Here is a 21,691-nt window from a genome sequence, read left to right on the forward strand (position 1 = left end):
ACCAACAATTGTGCGTGTGCATGCCTGTGTGTGTATGTGTGTAAAACAAGGAATTGGCTCTGTAATTATGGAGACTGGCAAGTCCCAAGATCTTCAGGATGAGTAAGGAAGCTGGGGACCTAGGAGAGTCAATGGTGTAGTTCTAGTCTCTGTGTCCAAAGGACTGAGAACTAGAAAGACCTCATGTTTCAGTTCAAGTCCATTGGCAATAAAAAGCCAAGACCATGGTTTTAAGGCAATCAGGCAAGATGAACCCTCCCTCACTCAGGGGATGGCCAGTATTTTTGCTCTATTCAGGTCTTCAACTGATTGGATAAGACCCACCCACATTAGGGACCTAAATTATTTCAGTGTCAATTTCTCCAAAATTATCCTCTCAAAAACACCCAGAATTATGTTTGATCAAATACCTGTCCAGTCCATGGCAAGTCGATACATAAAAATTAATAATCACAATGTGGATTGATGTATTTTTCCTCATGTTTCTTGTGCTTGGGGTTCATCAAGCTTTGTGGATCTCTAGATTTACAGCTTCCATAGTATTTGGAACATTTCTGGCCATTAATTTTTCAAATATTTTGGCACTCCCCCTTTCAAAGATTCCAACTAAATGTACATTAGAGAACTGTCTATCACCCTAGTGATGCTCTTTATTTTAAAAATTTCTTTATTCTCTGTGTGTTTCATTTTGGGTAATTTCTACTGTCATCTTCAGATTTACTGATGAGTAAATCTTATTCTGCAATGTCTAATATGCTGTTAATCCAATTATTTATCTCATACGTTAATTTTTTTATTTCCAGAAGCTTGGTTAGGTGTTTTTTATACCATTCATTTTCTAGTTATTTTCAAACACATGAAATATAATAACTATTTATTGTTCTTAAATGCTAATTCTAATATCTGACTAAGATTTGGAATGGTTTAATTGATTTTTCTTCCACATGGTGATTTGTGTTTTCTTGCAATCTCGTAATCTTTGATTGGATTTATGAGTTTTACCTCTTGAACACCAGATATTATATTCCTACAAATAGTTTTGATCTTTCTTGGGGGATATAATTAAGCTTTTTAGAAGCTGTTTGATCCTTACAAGTCATGGTTTTAAGATTTGTTAGGCAGGATTTGAGCAGAATTTAACCTAGAACAAAATATTCTGCACTCCTAAGGCTGAGTATTTTCTCTAATGTTCCATAGTCATAAAGTTTTCCAGTCTGGCAGCTGGTAACAGGCACCATTATCAGTCCTATGTGAATGTCGAATACTCATATCTTTAATCTGTTCAGCTGGTTCTTTCCCTGGACGTGGGCAGTCTCCTCCCAAGTATGCACTGATAAGTACTTTACTGAATACTTAAGTGAAGCCTTTTGCAGATTTCTGGTATTCTCTCTCTGTGCATGATTATTCTTCCCAGTACTTTGCTTGAGGATTTTAACCTGTTATCTCTGCAGACACTCAGATCTATCTCTTTGGGTTGATACTCTCAGAGATTCTTATAATGGATTGTTACAATTCATTTTGTGTTGCCTGTGCATGCATCCTGAATCTAGGTTAAACTTTCTTATCCCAGAAGCAGGGCTTAGCCACCTTTGATAGTTTGCAGCTCGCCTCCTCTCGGTTCCACAATGTGGTCAATATACACTTCTGCCTTATTCAGCTGCCTCCTGGTGACCACCTCCTTATGCACATAAATTCAGCCTACTTGACTTATTCAGTGACCCTAACACCCCTCATGGATTACACACATATGCTACAGTAACCACTGTCAGTCACACTATGACCTCACGAAACGTGCTCCTGCTTGTTCTAAACCCGCCAATTAGAACTCCCTGGGAAACCTGTGTGGGGGAATACTGTGGACCCCACAGACCCAGTGGTCTGTCTCTCCCTGGCTCCTTACCTGCCAGTTGAGCCCATTGCCCTTGAGACCTTCCCATCAGCTCTCATCAGTACTTCTTCTTTCTCATGAATCTGTGAGTAATAAACTGATTATGTTAGTTCACGTATTTTTGTCACATTGTCTCCCCCGTGTTTCACAGGACCAACACACCCAGACCTAACATTCCTCCTGGTCAAGTCTTTCCTAGAGAGTGTCTACCTTGGCAGGAATAAATTAGATACAGGTCAGACAAGAGCCACATGGACATCTGCCAGTGTAAACAAGTTTCCTATAAGAGGGACACCTAGTCACAGGTGGAACACTTAGGCACTAGGCCATTCGCCAGGATAAAGACATATCCTGTGAAAGGCACACTGTAAACATCAACAGAACAAATTTCCCTGGAGCTTAGTCCGGGCTGGGCTAGAGTTTAAAGTCACTCTTCAAAGAGAGATCTCAACATCAAATTGAAGAAAAGTATAACTATTTTTTTCCCCTGGGTTCCTCCTCATTGTTGCTATATGCCTGTAAACTATCTTTTGGCAATAAACTAGATAAATCACCTTTTTTATTTCCATACCCTGAGATCACTCTTATTTGACCTTCACTTAAAATTCATTGTGATATATATTATCTGTTATTTTTTTCTCTTTTTTCATAAAAGTAGGGAAATCCAGTTCTGTTATTCTATCTTGCCTGGAGGCAAAACTAATTATTTTAAAATTTTAATGATTGTCTTATAGAGGGTATGGCTGCCACCCCCACTTTTCTCTCTCTCTCTCTCTCTCTCTCTCTCTCTCTCTCTCTCTCTCTCTCTCTCTCGTGTGTGTGTGTGTGTGTGTGTGTGTGTGTGTTTGTGTGTGTGTGTAGAGAGAGAGAGAGAGAGAAACAGAGAGACTCATATGCTGGAATTTCCCAAAGATATCATTGTAGTCTGTTATGACAATAGGATTAGAAATTGAAAGATATTGGAGAAGATAATATAATGCAGAAAAAAAAGGCCTGCCCTAGGAAAGCTTCAGGGAAATTTTCAAGTTCTCAAGTCAGGCTTAAGACATAGCATAATCACTTTTCATCCTTTTAGTAAAAGGCAACATCATCAAGTCAATAAGAATATCTTAATTGCTTATGAGCCCAGACTGAGTCTTTAGTTTTCTGTCTCTCCCAACACTCCTTAAAGTATCAGAGCGCCATAAATGAAACGTATATATAGATTATGATAAATTATATATATTATTAATTATATAATTATATATATAATCTATCTTGTAAATATAGAAGAAAAGACAGTACATTTATCATTTATACCTTATATAAGATCCTACTCTGCTCCCCTGTAAGAATACTATACCATATGACATATATATCTCACAAGCAAGATTATGCACATACTTTGAAGTTTATTTCCCAAAAGCTTGGAACTAATCCCAACTTACACGTACTAGAAAATTTTAGAGAACTGCTGAAAAAGGAAAATTGGTTATACATTTCAGATGCAGAACAGCGCTTACTAAAAAACAGTGGTAAAGACAAGGAAAACAAAAAGAAAATGTACAAATTTGCTGCATGTCTCAGTTAGCCACCTATGCCAACAATATAACTGAATACAGCTAAAAAAGCAAAGTAAATTTTGCGTAATGGCAATATTACTAGTACAAGCGATACTCATAAAAGATAGCCGAGCATTTTACTCCACTAAATTATTATTAGTACATAGTAAAAACTCTAATGTGAAAAGGCTTTCCTTACTAGCTGACTTGGGAATAAAAATTAAAAAATATCCTCAGCCACTTACTTGATGTGAGCTTAAAGCTATGTGTAAAAGCCTAACATGTTCATTTTATTGTGACTCATTTCACTTATCTATGAGTATGCTTTAGACAAAATAAACGCAACCAGCTTCCCCTTTCTTCCATCCTTTTCTTCCATCCTCTCCTCTCTCTTCTGTTCTTTCTCCGTTCCTCCCTCCTCTTTCATTTCTTCCTTTTTGGGAAAGTAGAAATATACAATACTACTAGACCTGTAATACTGATTTATCAAGCCAAGGGTGAGACTGTTTTTAGGTTGGAAGCCATTTTTTATTTTTGAAATTTTATTTATCAATTCCACATATATATTTGTTTTAAGAGCAACCCACAAGCTTGAGTTTTTAGAAAAATCTAATTTAAATAATGCTTAGTTAATGACATAAACAAAATAGTGTAACACTTAGTTACGTGTATGTGTGTCTATGACAGAAACGGCTACTATAATTTTTGAGGCCCAGTACAAAAAATGAAAAATATAGACTGGTGCTCAAAAATATATTTAAGAATTTCAAAATGCTCAATTAGTAGAGCATTAATGCAGGCATGGAACCCTGTGAAGATTTAGGTAGCCCACACCTAAAGAATCTAGCCCTAGTTTGAGACAATGATGATCGATGACCAATGCCAACAAGAGTATCCATACTAAAAAACTAAGCTAGAGGACTTATACTGTAAATCTATCGGACTATATTTTTATATTAACCTGCCCCCAAAAAATTCAGAAAGAAATATTGTCCTCAATCTTGCCATTGCTGAACTAGTTTTATGCTACCAATTGATGGCAAAGAAAACTGTTTTGAAATTAATACAAAAATGTCTGACCAGGAGGAAATGATTCATTAAAGAAAAATGGCATTGGATGCGTCTTTTCTCTCTCTTTCTTCTTTTCTCTTTCTCTTTCTCTTTCTCTTCTCTTTCTCTTTCTCTTTTCTCTTCTCTTCTCTTTCTCTCCCTCTCTCTTCTCTCTCTCTCTCTCTTCTCTCTCTCTCTCTCTCTCTCGGCAATGGCTTTGAGATTAAGTTTTAACAAAAGAAGCCAAACAAAACAAATCGAATTTAAGGGGCATGCAGGATTATGTAATTACTTCTGTAGTTGATGAAATGTAAATGCCTAAAGCTAACAAAGTAATTACAAGGCAATTATGGAAAGAAGAGCTGTTTTGTTCATTCTTATTTCAGGTACTATAAAAAAAAAAAAAAAAAGTTAGCATGTCAAATGATTAAGTTTGAGTAAGTTAATAGCCATTCCTAAAGCTAAAATAAGATATTCTGGTGTCTTGCCAAAAAAAAAAAAAAGAAAAAACTATAGGACTACAATTCTAAATTTCAGTTAAACTAGTCTGTTGTAACAGTTGCTTTCCATGGTGAAATAGAACTGATAAATGCAGTATTGGCAATATTAAGTAGATAAAAAGCATGTAAATCTTTGTCTCTTCAGGATGATTCTTAAGTAAATGCCTACTTCATCACCTAAGGAAGTATGGAGAAAGATGCTTCTTGAAATGACCAAAGAAGATTCCAGGGGAGGACAGACAATCACTTTAAATTGTTTGTGATTAAAACAATTACATAATAATCCTAATCTTTAAAATTTCTTTATGATGCATATTTATCTTTTTACTCCAAATATTCTTACAATTAATATGGTTTGAGAATATTTTGTCATAATACTTCCACTTATAACTAACTACCCTAGAAATTTCTAAACTGCTAATGTTTACACGTCTCTCCCTAAATTGCATGTGCTGTCTGCAGGAAGGTAGTCATTTTGGTTTAGTGACAAATTCCTCAGTATGTATTGTTGGTGATTATAGGAAATAATTTAGTTTTTTAAAAAATGAGCATAAAATTTTTCATGGATTTTGAATGGCTTTAACTCAGGAAACATGGAGGTACAAGATCTTAACAGACCTAAACTCAAATCCTTTCTTGACTACTTAGTATATATGTAACTTTACAGAAAATACACCTGTTCTCTCATCCATATAGTGAGATTTAATATCAATTACATGGAATGTGGATAAAAGTTAGGGTTTATATATTTTTTTCAATCTTCTTACAGGCTATATCATATAGCTGAAGTGTTATACATGTTTTGTTGTTTCTATTTTCAGAAGGGGAGTAAGTTGTTTTATTTATTAAGATATATGTTTTTAGTCATTTATCTCTCTATTATACTGTGGATTACTCTTCTAAGGACCTACAATAATGACTTCGGATATGCAGCATATACATATATTATATATTTATATACAGATCCAAAAATGGCCATGAAAGCTTTCGAGAAAATAAAATAACTTATTATATTTTTGAGAGCCAATATTGGCCTCCTACAAGGATAAAACTCTGGGTATCTTTATCAGAAAAGATTATTTGAATTACATTATTTTTTCAAAACGAAGATATATGCTTGCAGACATATAACATATGTGGTCTACTAGTGGCAAGATCCATAATCTTTAGTTTAACCCACATTTCTTCGAATTTCAGCTCTCATCAGGAAATCTCCAGAGACAACATGGTAGAAAAAAAAAGTGGCATATATTGTTTTAATATAAAAATATTTTGGCTCTTATTATGGTGTCTGCTCCAACTCTTAGAATAGCCAAAGCATTTTGCCTGACAGAATTGAACTGAACAATTAGAACTTTTTCCAGCTATAGTATTGAGTAATTTGAATGATTTCAGGGGCACTGGATAATTTCACATCTACATCATCACTGGGATACTTGTTCAACAAGTGAATGCTTGCTTTGGAGACATGTCCTACACTGTGCTGGGCACTTAGGATACATCAGTGAACAAAACAAAAAGATCTGCTGTTCTGTGGATACTACAATACCTAGATACAGACATTGTACAATAAACACAGTAATTAAGTCAACTGCAGAGGATGGAAGGTGATAGGGGCTATATAAATTAAAACTAGTGCCAGGATGGGAGAGGAGTTTTTGTTCCTGACTGTGGTAAAACAACTGGTATCAAATTAACCTCCAAAGTAAAAGAGAACAACATTTATGAGAAAATGTATTCAGACATTAGACAACAGGCAGGTCAAAACTGTGAACTCTGAGAGCAGAGAAACTAACTACAGGGACTCCTTATTACCCAGAATCTCTGCCTCAGGAATATTTCTTATTGTGGCTTAGTAAGGTAGACTCAAAACAGAGTGTAGAAGTACTACTCACATAAGGAGACACAAATCAATGTGAGGGCAACTGAAGTGGATAAAGTCTGCAGGCAGGACACTGGAGAGGAGGGAGGGAGCTGAAGTGTAGGTGAACCCATAGCCAAGAACTCACAGAAAACCTGCCACAGACTTTGAGCTCTCCCTCTGCCTAAGATAAATACAAGAAGGCTGTTTCTAGGGAAATCATACTCAAACAACCAAAAACAAAAAATAAAAAGAAAATTATAGAAGCACCAGAAAACCAACAACCAAAATACAACAAAACTGCACAAAGGGGAAAAAGGGTACAAATGATTGTTAATGGTTTCTGGTCAGCCACGTAAGGATCTTAGAGATTGCCACTCTGTTCAATCAACAAGCAAAATGCTGAACAAACTGAAAAATCAAAAACTCTCCTAGATGTGGAAAATAAGTAAGGTCACAGGGAAAATTGCTGCCTTCCAAATTGGAGAAACATATGAGTACAGAGAATCCCAACTTACCAGAGCAGAAACTCACAAGTAGACCTTTGCAGAAAACAGTGCCCAGGTGAGGTAGAAAAACCTAAACTGTCATTGACAAACTGCTAGAGGCTCACTGTGGACATGACTGAGTGGGGAAAACTCCAGGGAGACCCAGTCATAAGCAGACTCCTGCTCTTTTGTTTTACTTTCAGAAGCTTGACAAATATTTTTTGGCACATATTGGAGAAAAATCTCCTGTTTCTGTCAGAGGGAGAAGAAAAGGAACCATTTTAAAATATGCCAGAACATCTTGTTCTTAGCGAGGTCTGAACTTAGGAGACAGTATTTAATGAGAGCCCAACCTCATTGAGATGCTGGGTTTTATCAGACCTGAACTGACCTGGAGGAAGAAAATACTCAATTTCAGGTGGCTTTTCATTCTAGAAAGAAGCAGAAAAATACCCATGCCAGTTCATTCTACCTATTCTACCTATTCTGCCCCACCTACGGAGTGAAACACCTGAGAAACTCCTGTGAAGCTCATAGTTCAGGGGCACAGGCTTACCAAAAGACTGAGACCTAACTATAGAACTATATAGTGCTTCATCTTCACCATACTTTACCACCACATTAATAAAGACCTATTCACAGCAGTTCCTATTACCCAGTACATTATCTCTGGCTGTCAAAAAAGGATTACAAGACATACTAAAAGCCAAAACAAAAACAACCACTACCGACAACAATAACACAAAAACACACAGAGCTTCAAGAGACAGAACAAGCATCAGAAGCAGCTTCAGAGATGTCAGGAATATTGCAATAATCAAATTGGAAAATTAAAAAAGCTTTGATTAATATGATAAGGGTTCTAATGAATCAAGTACACAGCATTCAAGAATAGATGGGCAATGTAAGCTGAGAGATGTTATAAAAATTATAAGAACCAAAAAAAGATGTTAGAGAAAATAAATGCTGCAACAGAAATGAAGACTACCATTGATGGTCTTGCTAGTAGATTGGACACAACTGAGGAAGACTTTCTGAGCTTGAGGATATCTCAATAGAAACCTCCAAACATGAAAAGCAAAAAGAAAAATGATTGAAACAACAACAATAACAAAATGCTAAATTAAAATAAGAGTGAAAGACAAAAATAGGAACAAAGAAAAGAGCAACAAATGAAAACAGTAGCAAATATGGTAGATATTAATCAAACTATATCAATAATCACTTTGAACAGTAATGGTTAAGGAATAAAAGAAATTCTCGAAGTAGATCAAAAAAGAAAACACAACAATATGTTATATACAAAAACCTAATTTAAATAAAGGCACATATATATTAAAAGTAGATTGATAGAGAAAGATATCACTGCTAACACTAATTCAAAACTTGGAGTGGCTATATTAAATTCAGAAAATTAATACTAAAATCAAAATTTTAGAATAAGAAAAACAAAGTTATCAGGGATACAGAGTGACACAAAATGATAATAAAAGGGTCAAGAACAACAGAAATAATAAAAAATAGTACAGAAATCAATGAAATTGAAAATGGAAAATCAATAAAGGAAAACCAACAAAACCAAAAGCTGGCTCTTTGAAAAGATAAATAAAATTGAGAAGTCTCTATCTAAGCTAACTAAAAAAACAGACAGAGAGAACACAAAGTACTAATTATTAGAAATAAAAGGTAGAATAACCTGAAAGATTCCATGGACATTGAAAAGATAATAAATGAATAACATGAACAGCTTTACACTCACAAATTTGGTAACTTAAATGAAATGGAACAATTTCTAGAAAGACCCAACCTGCCAAAACTCACACAAAAAGAAATAGTTTAAATAGGACTATATATGTATTAAAGTAATTGAATCAATCCTTAACAATCTACTAGACAAAAAGCACCAAGCCTTGATGTGTTCACTGATAAATTCTATACCGCATATTAAGGAATAAATTTCACTAATTATCTATAATCTCTTTCAGAAGATAGAAGAAGAGGGAATGTTTCCTAACTCATTCTATGAAGCCAGCATTCCCCTAATAACAAAACCAGATAAAACATGAGAAAAGAAAACTACAAACCAAAAGATTATTGATTTTTTATCAGTAACCATGGAAAACAGTTACCAGTAAGAGAATTAGATCTAAAGGAAGAAGGAAGAACACAGAACGAGGCAAGCAAGTCGATGTAAATGACAGTTTTTTGTCCTAGTCAACTATTGAAAAGGTGATTGTTTACAGCAAAAAGAACAATATTGGTAAGACAGATTTTGTAAGAGACAGAGAAGGAAAATATTTAACTTCAATACATCAAAAATGAAGTGTAGTGGATAAATAGAAGTATACTATTTAAGTGGGAAGTGTGCAGTAATAAGTGGAAATCATACAGTGTCAAGTGTAAAGTGTGAAATGTGAAGTGGTAAATAACATTTACTCTGAATGGCCTTCGATAAGTTAGGAATGCAAACTGTGAGCCCTAAGGCAAATAATAAAATGAGGAAACACCAAAACAGGTACAGAAAATGAAATAAAAAACAACAAATTGATTAACCCAAAGAAGTCAAAAAGAGGCAAGAAAATAAGAAGAAATATGAAGAGGCAAGTCAAAAACAAGTACCAACATGGCAACTTAAGGACAGCAATGTTGATAGTTACATTAAATGTAAATGGACTAAGAATAAATAAAATGAAAAAAAGTCAGATGGAATAAAAGAGCAAGACTGAACTATATGCTGTCTATGACAGACGCACTTAAAATATAATGCATAGAAACATTAAGAAAAAGAATTGGCATGGTGTTTCTATTAATACCAGCAGTAGGTTGTAAAATGAAGATTAGCACAAGAGATAAAAAGGACATTTTATAATGATAAATAAATTAATTCAAAATAGGAATACACCCCATTACAATTATCAAGTAAATTTCACAGGCTTCATGAGAGAACTAGATACATCTACAAACATAGATGAAGATTTTAGCACCCTTCTCTTAGTATTTAATGAAAAAGTAGACAGAAAATCAGTAAAGATGTAAAATATTTGAACAACGCTCTCAAAAACGTGACTATTTATAAAAGATTAAACATGCTGGGCACGGTGGCTCACGCCTATAATCCCAGGACTTTGGGAGGCCGAGACATGCGGATCACCTGATGTCAGGAGTTCGATACACCAGCTGAATTAATATGGTAAAACCCTGTCTCTACTAAAAATACAACAATTAGCCAGGCGTGGTGGTGGGAGCCTGTAATTCCAGCTACTTGGGAAGCTGAGGCAGGAGAATCACTGGAATCTGTGAAGCAGAGGTTTCAGTGAACTGAGATCACGCCACTGCACTCCAGCCTGGGCAGCACAATGAGACTCCGTCTCAAAAAAAAAAAAAAAAAAAAAAGATTAAACACGAAAACGAAAATATTTTAATCTTATAGGGAATGTTCATTGAGATAAGCCATATGCTGGACCATAAAATAAACATAAATATAAAAAGAGCATGCATCATGACTTGGTGCAATTGATCTCAATAACCTGAGGTTCATTCAATATTCTAAAATCACTCAATGCAATTAACTGCCATAACAGAACTATCACATTCAAATAATCATCTCCAATTCAACACCCATTCATGATATAAACTTTAAGCAAACTAGAAACAGAAACTTATTTAACTTGATAAACAGCATTTAAAGAAATAACTACAGGTAATACACTCAATAATGAAGAATTGAATGCCTTCATTATTGTCACCATTTTTATTAAATATTTTACCATTTTTATTAAATGTTTTACTGGAAATGTAATAAAATAAGAAAAGAAGTAAAGAAACATTTTAGGACAGGAACATGTACATCAGTCTCTATTCATATATTACATGATTAACGCTGTAGAAAATTCTGAGGAATACAACAGACTTCTAAAATGTATAAACGAATTTGTTAATGTCTCTTATGAAGTTCACAATAGCTAACACAATTTTGAAAAAGAAAGAAAGAAAGGGAAGTTAAGCTGTGATTTTAAGGCCATCAAGACAGTCTTATACAGGTGTAAAGCTGAATCAGTGGGAAAAAATAAGGAATCTAAGAATAAATCCATACATATAGGGTCAATTGATTTTTGACAAAGGTGCTAACAAATTTTAATCGTGAAAGTATAGTTTTTTAAATAAATCATGCTGTCAAAGTGATATTTGTATGAAAAACAAACTTGGATCCCTGTCTCGCATTCTACACAAAACTTAACTTTAAAAGTAACATACACCTAAATATAAAAGTTAAAATTAGACATCTTTTGAAGAGAATATAAGAGAAAATCTTTGCAACTTGTGTTAGGCAAAGATTTTTTTAAAGATGAAACAGAAAGCATTAACTATTTTAAAAGGATACACTGAATTCCATTAAAGTTAAAATTTCTGCCCCTCAAATGACATCCTTGAGGAAAGAAAAAAAAAATAAAAGCAAGCCATAGACTGGGACAAAATATTTTCCATCTATAACACATGATATATATACATATGTGGACATATATTTGTATACAAGTGATTAAAAACTGGTACACAAATATATAAAGTACCTGTATTAGTCAGGGTTCTCTAGAGAGACAGAACTAATGGAATATATATATATATATATATATGATATATATTATATATGATGGAATATTATATATATAATATATATACGGGGAGTTTATTAAGTATTAACTCACACAATCACAAGATCCTGCAATAGGCCATCTGCAGGCTGAGGAGCAAGGAGAGCCAGTCTGAGTTCCAAAACTGAAGAACTTGGAGTCCAGTGCTTGAGGGTAGGAAGCATCTAGCACAGGAGAAAGATGTAGGCTGGGAGGCTAAGCCAGTGTCTCTTTTCTGCTGCTTATATTCTGGCCGGGCTGACAGGTGATTAGGTTGTGCCCACCCAGATTAAGGATGGGTCTGCCTTTTCCAGCTCACTGACTCAAATGTTAATCTCTTTTGGCAACACCCTCCCAGACACACCCAGGATCAATACTTTGTATCTTTCAATCCAATCAAGTTGACACTCAGTATTATCCATCACAATACTTTTACTATTTAATAATATGAATATAGATAACACAAAAAATGCACAAAATATTTGAAAGATACTTCACAAAAAAATGTAAAGTGGACATTAATTCCCTGAAAAGAAGCACAACTTTGTGAATGACTATGAAATACAAATTAAACCCACTATAAGGTAGTGTCTCATACTCACTATAATGCTTAGAATTAAAAATACTAGCAATACCAAGTGTTGTTAAAGATGTAAAACAACCAAAACTCATACATTGCTGATGAGGGTGAAAATTCCCCAATCACTTCCAAAATAATATGGCATTTTTTGGTAACATTAGCTATACTTTTCCCATATAACTTATCAATACTATGCCTCGGTACTTACTCAAGAGAAATGAAAACTTATATCCACATTAAGACCTCTACAAAATCATCCACAGCAATTTTAATCATAATAGTTTAGAACTAGAAACAACCCGAATGCTAATTCAATGGAAATGAAAAATTTCAAGTAAATGGAAAAACAAATTGTGGAAGAGTAATACAATAGAATACAATTAGCAATAACAAGTATCAAACAACTGATACATGTGAGAACACAGATACATCTCAAAAATTTATGCTGATTGAAATAACACAGACACAAAATAAATACAGTGTATGATTCAATTTAAACAAAAATATAGGACAGATGAAACTAATAGAGACCAAATAAACAATAAACAGTTGCCCTGAATAGCGGTGAGGTTTTACTGCTGAGGGGTATTTGGGAACTTTCTTAGTTGATCCACACATTCTTATCATGGTTATGACAACAGATGCACAAGTAACTACATTTCTCAAAACTTTTCAAACGGTATACTTCACATGTGTTTATTTTATGTAATGTAAATTATACTTCAGTAAAGTTGATTAAAATATTCCCCATCATAAAAGAATAAAGTAATAGCACTGACAAACATGGGTTAAAAAGAAAATGATGATTAAAATAAGGGCTTAAAAGCAGAGTGATCAAGAGTGTTGAAGATGTAGTCTGGTTGGGGTAAGAAGAGTGAAGGTGGCAATATTCCTCACTGAGAGTTCAATAAGAAGATTACATTTGAGAAAAAATCTGAAAGAGGTTGGAAAGTTACTGAGTAGATATCTGGGAGGGGTTGGGAGTAGGAATAGTTGTGCAGAGGAAAAACTGGAACCAAGTCTGCTATTAAACATGCCTGATGCATTTAGCAAATACAAAGGAGGCTACTGTGAAGTGTGGCATGGTAAACAAGGTGGCAAGGTAAACAAGCAGTGAGAGAGGTTTGCAGAGCTTGGTGGGGGGCAGGACCTTATTAAGTACTTTAGGATTAACTACAGTTTAATACAGAACCTTTGCAAGAGTTAGAAAAAAGTCACGAGTTGTTTTAAATTTTACAATAATCTGGTTGCTGGCTTGAGATTAAATTGCACAAATCAAATGTAGGAGCAGAGAGATCTGTTATGAGGCCATTTCAGTATCCTTAGGAGAGCTGAAAATGGCTAAGATCATAGTGGTGCCAATTGAGGTGTCTGGAAATAGTTGGATTCTGGATCTATTTTGAAAGCAGTGGTAGAAGAATTACTTGATTTATTAGATATAGGATGTAGGAAAAGGAGAGGAGTCAAAATGACTTCCAGGTATTTTGACTTAAGCAACTAGAAAGATAGATTTGACATCAGCTTAGATGAGAAAAACTGAGTCTAGAGCGAACTGTGGATAGACGACCAGGATTCCTATGTTGAACATGCTGAATTTGTAATGTCTAATTGCCACCTAGCTCCCAAATTAGAAACTGAAGCACAGTCCTTGGTGCCTTTCCATATTGAATCATTCTCCAAGTCCTGCTATATTTTCCCATTAATAGCAGAGGGGAAGTTTCAATTTTGATCTGTTTGATTATAAAAATTCCTGTTCTTTCCACATTAACTTGCAAGTGGATAACAGACTACTACTTTTGGTATAACTTTTAAAGGACATTTAATCCAACTTTCTACTCAATGCTTGAATCGTGAACATTCTAAAATTTTGAATGTTACCTTTTTTTAAAATTCAATTACTTCTAGTACAGAAAATTAACTTTGCTTTAGGAAGCTCATTCCAACTTTGTTTTCTGTTGACTATTTTGAAAAAGAAAAAAAAAAATAAGCCAAACCTAATATATTAGGGTTTTAGGCAAACTGATTACCTTGAAGTTCTTGGAATATTTAAAAATTGGCAAAGCCATTTGAATACAACAACTTGTCAAATAAAGGGCAGTAATTACAAAGATTTATCAACAAACTATGTAAGGTCATGTGCCTGAGGTTAAACTGAGGGTCTGAAATATACCTGGGCAGAGAAACTAATGACTAAAGAGAAAGTTTCAAGAGGTTCTCAACTTGGTCAAAAAAATAAAAGACTATGTATAAAGCTCAGCTTTTATTCGATCCTGGGGTCCTGACTTTCTCCAACTCTAGAACCTATTTACCACTGTTGGTCATATCTCCTTCAGTGTCATCTAGCCAACCACAGAAACCTCTGTTTAAACAGTGTATTACCTCAAAAACCTCCGTGTTTCCCCTCACTCTTTAAGATATGGGTTTATTCCTCAACACTAACACAATGCTGGGAAAACTCTTGGCTGCTGAGTCCCTTAGTATTATTGCAACGGCAATCAATATGTCTTTGGGTACCTATGTGTGTATATGTACATATATACACAGTGTATTTGATATATCAGTGACACAACTACAAAGAGCCCAATATAGGAAAATGACATCTCAATTTGTTCACATATATAAGGTGTTAGCCATTTTATAAACCACAGAGGCTTTGCTCACATGGTTACCCGGACACAATCGAAATCCCTTGGAATATATTCTGCTGTCTACCCTACAATTCACAACCATTATTAATGTCTCTTTGTATCACACATAACCTTCTCTTTGGCTCTGTTCTCACCCACTGTGTCTTGGGAAACTTCTCGCGGCACGTATCTGTGAGTCAAACACTTCCTGTTTTGTCCATTTCACTAAGCCCAAAGGGAAGCACCCAAATTAGCCAAGCAAGCAACTCTTTTTCCACCAACGCTGACAAGGGTGTCTGCCACTGAGAGACAGCTCAGCCACCCAGGTGGGAAATATTACTGCAGACCAGACAGCTGCTCTCAATGCCAGAACAAACAGGTGCGGATTTTATTGATGCAACAGAAGTGAAATAAATAAAAGCAAAATAGAGTTTCACTTATAATACAAATTTCCCAGAGTAAAAAGCAGGAAAGGGAATTTGCAAAGTAAATAACAAGGCACCCTCTTCTGATCCAGCTCAAAGTCACGTCTCCTGCTGCTCACCATATTCCATGGTCTGAGAGCCTTTGTATCAACTGTCTCATAATAATTGTCTCATAATAGAGACATGGGATTCTCCCCAAATAATAGAAAGATACTTACATAGAAAGAGGTACAAGTTTGTTAAGTTTGTTCACTATGGTGGAAAACAGAGATGATGTTGTAAATTTTTTTAAATGGCCATAGCATTTGATAGCATATTTTATCAAGTGATGGAGTATTCGTCTTCACCTCTTAAATCTGGATTTGACCTTATGACTTGCTTTGGCTAATGGGATATTAGCAAACATGATGCCAGCAGAAGCTTGAAACATGCTTGTGCATCGAGACTTGCTGTTGTGTGTGAAAATGCTTGAGTTAGTCTGCTGGAGACATATATGTTATTCACCCTAGCCAAAAGCCAGATATGAATAAGGTCATCCAGGATAAGTCAATACTTGCATGATTCACAAGCCAACTGTAATCACATGAATGAACCCAGGCAAGACAAATAGAGCTGCTCAACTGAAATGAGTCCAAATTGCTTACTCATTGAGTCAGGAACTAATAAATTGCGTTTGATGTGTTTGTTACACACCAGCATTAGACTGATACAGATGGCATAGCCAGCTCAAAGCTGCAAAGGGATCAAAGTCAGAAACACCATTTGCTGCTGAGTTCTGAGTCATACTTCTCAGCAGTATATCTTTTTGGCAGAATAGTGATATGATTCCTCATGGCATTGAGTTCTATTCTAACAACTCAAGTTGGCTGAAAACAAAATAAATCTTTAACTTTACCTGACATCATGTACCATACCAAGGAAAATTGACATTGCATTTTTCCTCTATTCAATGTATATTAGCATCAACTGCATATAGCCCCAGATCTGATATCAAAATAGGCATTTGAATCTGTGTTCTACTGTACAAGGCTTAAAGATCTATATGCTATTCATGCAGCATGCCTAGAGCCCACTACATTTATTTTTTAATTTTATTTATTTACATATTTTTTAGATGAAGTCTTGCTCTGTTGCCCAGGCTGGAGTGCAGTGGCATAATCTCGGCTCACTGCAACCTCTGCCTCCTGGGTTCAAGCGATTCTCCTGCCTCAGTCTCCCAAGTAGCCAGGATTACAGGTGCCCACCACCACACCTGGCTAAATTTTTTTTGTATTTTTGGTAGAGATGAGGTTTCACCATGTTGGCCAGGCTAGTTTCGAACTCCTGACCTCATGTGATCCACCTGCCTCAGCCTCCCAAAGTGCTGGGATTACAGGCATGAGCCACTGCGCCCAGCCCACTACATTTAATTATAACTCAAAACAATTGCATATTCTTGCCAAATAACTCATTTTAAATTAGGAGAAAAAATCTACCAAATGTGGGAAAAACATGTATAAAATAGAAACTTCCAGGCAGAATGAAAGAAAAGTAGTAGTTATAACTGAGCCAGGTGCCGTAGAACAGTGCCCCTCAACTTCTAATGTTCACAAACGACCTGTCTTGTTAAAATGCAGATTTTGATTTGGTGTATCTGGGATCTAGTCTGATAGTTTGCATTTCAAACAGCTATCAGGTCATGCATAGCTGCTACTCCACAGATCATACTTTGAATAGCAAGACACTACAGTTTCTCCCTGTTTTTGAATAGCGAACATAATTCTGACAAAAATTGTAATGTAACACCAGACCATTCATTATTGAAGTTCAACATTTTTTATTGAAAAAATATGTGGAAGTGCATAAACCCCCAAATATGAGACTCAATAAAAGCTACTGACTTCTTTATTTCATAAGTGACTTCAGAATAAGTGTTTTCTTGTCTCAGGGATTACTCCTTCTAAAATCCAACTTTTTCTATGCTGTCTTTCTGGAAATGTTGATAACTTGATAAAATGATATTTGTATAATATTAGCATCAGAGGGTTGAGCTGGAAGCAGAAAAAAATGTGTGGCCATGCTGTTCTTGTTTTGTAATTGTTTTCTTATCTTATTTTACTTTAATTTTACCTTAAGAATATTTTCCCTTAAGACTTACCAGATGAAGGTTGGTAATTTTGAGAAAAGTATTTCTAGTGCTTGAACATAAAGTTTACCTGCAAGTCTACTTCCTCTAAAAGCACTAATGCCAAAGCTGACATCACGTACTATACAAAGTTTTATCAGTTTGAAACTCCAAATATATAGGTTTTTTCCTACTTAGCTAACATCTGCTTATTTTAGGATGAATAATTGTTACATTTAAATTATCAATTTTTAATATTCTTTTTAGTACCTTATTGAGACGTTGTTAAAACAGACAGTTGATTTCTAGTGGTCTTCCAATTTTTCTTGGGGACTTTCTAAGTAAGCCCAACAATTTGCTGGAAATCTTAATTACTGTAAAAATTCTCCCTTACACACTAGGAAGTGCCATAGAGAGGAAGATTCATGCATAGGCATTAAATATCCAAACACGGGCATTGCATATCTGCTCTCAAATGCCAGACTTTCTACTTCCTACCTATAAGACCATGAAGAACTTAGCTTAGCCTTTCTTAAACCTAAGTTTTGTCTTTGTAGAAGTGGGATAATAACATCTTTCTCAAAGCACTTGGTACATAATCATTCATTTTAAAAGAAAAGATAGTTTTCAACTTTTCAACATTATGTCATCTGGTGCAAGAGAGAATAAGTCAACTTCCTTTTTGTAGGACAGCATTTCCAATGTTTATTTATTCATTAAATTATTCAAAAATATCTGCAGAATGCCTAGTTCTAGGCAATGTACCATGTACAGACGCTAAATATATTAATAGGCATAGTTTTATTTGCCTGTATGTAGTCCAGTGGGGGTATAGATGTACAAAGAAAAAAATTGTTATGGTGTGAAAAATAAAATAAAAGTATGCATCAGTATTATCAGAGAACAGAAGACATAACTCCAGACAGAGGTAAAAGAAGAAATTCTAAGCAGAGAAGATGGAGATGCTATATTATTTTTTCTTTTCCAGACATTGCACTCTGCATCTTGCAAGCATGATCTCATTTAACTTCCAAATAATGTGGTGAGAAATATTTCATTATCCTTAATTTACAGATGAGGAGCCTGAGGTTTCATAAATAAGTGAATATTGGCATATAAGTAGTAGAGCAAGGATTTGAAACCAGACCCTTTAACTCCAGAGCTCAAATGCTAATATAGTCCAACATGCTTTATTGTAAGTGCAAGGAACAGAGCAAAATCCTCTAAGCTATGGTAGAGAAATATATGTAGTTTGATATTTCTGGAATATAAATGTGAGGCAGAGGATAGTGAAAATTGAATCTAAAGTATTAGGCAGTGATGAAAGGCACTATTTTCACATTAAGACACTTAAAATTTGTCATTGAGGCAATAAGGACCCCTTGAAGGTGACCTCCAAGAGGAAGATGAGGACAGATATTAGGTTGATTCCTTTGACTGTCAGGGGGATAATGGCTTTGAGAGACAAAAAAAAATGAAACTTGTAATATCTGTTTAGTAACGTCAGCAGTATTCAATGACGGTGATTAAGAGAGAAGTGGAGAGCAGAGAAGGAAGGAAGAAAATTATATGGGAAATGTTTAGGATATAAAATTGGGGATTTTCAATGTTTAGATGGGGAAATGTGGAAAATAGAGGAGAAAGATGACAAATGCCATCCTGTTTTCTAACCTCATTGATTAGGTAGATGTCAATGCCATCAATATGATACAGAAAGAAAAGGGGCAGGAAATTGCAGTTTTGGATATGCTGAGCTTGAAGAGGAAAGAAGCTGTCCAGCATGTATTAACCAGGTTTAGTTACCATGCCTCTCCATACCTTCTTACAACTGTAGTCTTCCTCAATGTAAAGGCGCAGCCATCACTATCTGCTTTCCTAAAGCATATCAACCACATGCTAAAATGCTGATGAGAACATCACCAGGGAATAGCATCAAACTTACAGAAGTGCAGTTTTAGTAATGCATGCTCTTTCTGTCAACATGTGCATATTTTCCATTTCCCTGTTTTCTTCACTACATCTCTTCTCCTTAAGTATTTCAGAGATTACTGACAATGTTTCTCCATGTCTTCTGCTGGTTCTTAGAAGCCCTTGGTCCCAGAATAGCTAACTTACGAACTTGATATTTTCTAATATCCCCCATCTCGAGCCTCATTTTCTCCTTAGTGAAATATTCTCTTTTTATGTGTTTAAAGATCATTCTCAATGATTAAGAACTGATTCATTTGACTTTCTTTTTCTCATTTTTAAGCACTATGTCATCTTCCCACAGGCAATACTTCTATCCTACATTTCTTCACTGTCTCAGTTGAAACGTGATTGCAAAACATCTTCTTGTTTGCATCATGCTAAGAAAATATCAAATTCTTCTAGCTTTTGCTTTCTTGACATTGTTTGTTTAAGCCCTTCCCATATTTTTAATTGTATTTAACTCTTTCCAATCTTAGATTATTTTTTAATCTAATCAATTAAAAACATTCCTTTGCATTAGACAAATCAATTTTGTCAAATCTCTAAATACTCTTGAACTAAGTTACTTTTTTAAGACTGCCCTCCCTTAAATATGTTAAAAGAACATATTCTTTTAATCCTTTATATTTTATGATATATTTTCATAAGGATGAGATTTTCTAGTAATGTTCATTATTTTCTGCCTTGCTGTATGAATCTTCAATATATCATGACCTTCCTACTAAGAGCTGTCTATCATCAATATTCTTAATCATTTTCTCCTTGATTATCAGAATTACCCCAAGTAGCTCTTTCAATGATTTTTTTTTTCAAGGTAAGTATTTATCAAACCCTATAATTTTAGTTGAATGTTACGTCCAGCACATGCTAAAGTTCGCCATTCCTACTACCTCTCACTTCTGCGATGATGCCTTTGAAATCCTTATTAGAAAAGCTCTGAACATACCACCACCTGATCAGGCAGACTATAAATCCCTTAACAATGTCACCTTCATGTCTTTCTTTTCACCCTGACTCTGTGTGTGTGTGTGTGTGTGTGTGTGTGTTGTGCCATATTACCCTTAGGTGCTCAGATTTCCAATAAAAGGTATGACACTAATACATACTTGATTTGCTGACCATGATCTCTCCCATATTTTACATCTTTTCTCATCTTTTCTTTCTTTCTTTTTTTTTCTTTTTTCTTTTTTGAGACAGAGTCTTACTCTGTCACCCAGGCTGGAGTGCAGTGGTGCAATCTTGGCTCACTGCAACCTCTGCCTCCCGTGTTCAAGCAATTCTCCTGCCTCAGCCTCCCAAGTAGCTGGGATTACAGGTGCCCACCACCACACCGGGCTAATTTTTGTATTTTTAGTAGAGACGGGGTTTGGCCAGGCTGGTCTTGAACTCCTGACCTCAGGTGATCCACCCTCCCCAGCTTCCCAAAGTGCTGGGATTACAGGTGTGAGCCACTATGCCAGCCCCCCTCCCCCATTTTACTTCTTTAAGAATATTTTATTTTCTATGATTATCTGACTTTCTTAACCACTCTAGAAAACTCTCCATTTAAAGAAAACAAGAAGAAAACAATCTACCATGCACTGATTTGAAATTATCCATAACTGTCGAGGCCATTCATGTGAACTTTTATAATTCTTCCTGTCACTGGTTTCATTGATCTTTTTTTCCCCGTAAATTTTCTTCTTCTCTCCACTCTGAACATGTTATCTGATCTGCAAGCTGTCACACTGATAGCATGTTCTTGAACATGTCTTACTCAATACATACCCTACTCATACCAGGCTTGTGCACATAGTTCATACAGCCTTGTATTTTAGTTGTTTTATCTTGCCTTTCCAGCAAAGTCTAAATTCTGAAGGGATAGACATCTGATTTTAATTTGAAAACCCTTAACAACACCAAGCACATATTCTAGGTATTAAAAAAAAAAATAAACAGAATGAAAAAATAAATCTGTAGCAATATCCCTAACATTTCCTATCAAACTATGAAATCAATTGTATAAGAAGCAAAAAATTAAGAATTTGT

General features: G+C 35.1%; 1 long non-coding RNA gene across 1 annotated transcript in view; it reads right to left on the bottom strand.

Annotated features, from left to right (window-relative positions):
* Positions 1-1,900: 1,900 nt before the first annotated feature.
* The window catches only part of LOC108515668 (uncharacterized), a 42,030-nt gene continuing 22,239 nt past the window's right edge, over positions 1,901-21,691 (bottom strand). The window contains exon 3 of the long non-coding RNA XR_001881588.1: positions 1,901-1,971. This is a non-coding gene — a long non-coding RNA (uncharacterized LOC108515668). The remainder of the gene's footprint in view (positions 1,972-21,691) is intronic.

Source organism: Rhinopithecus bieti, unplaced genomic scaffold, assembly GCF_001698545.2.
Source record: "Rhinopithecus bieti isolate Rb0 unplaced genomic scaffold, ASM169854v2 scaffold_1624, whole genome shotgun sequence".
Lineage (NCBI taxonomy): Eukaryota > Metazoa > Chordata > Mammalia > Primates > Cercopithecidae > Rhinopithecus > Rhinopithecus bieti.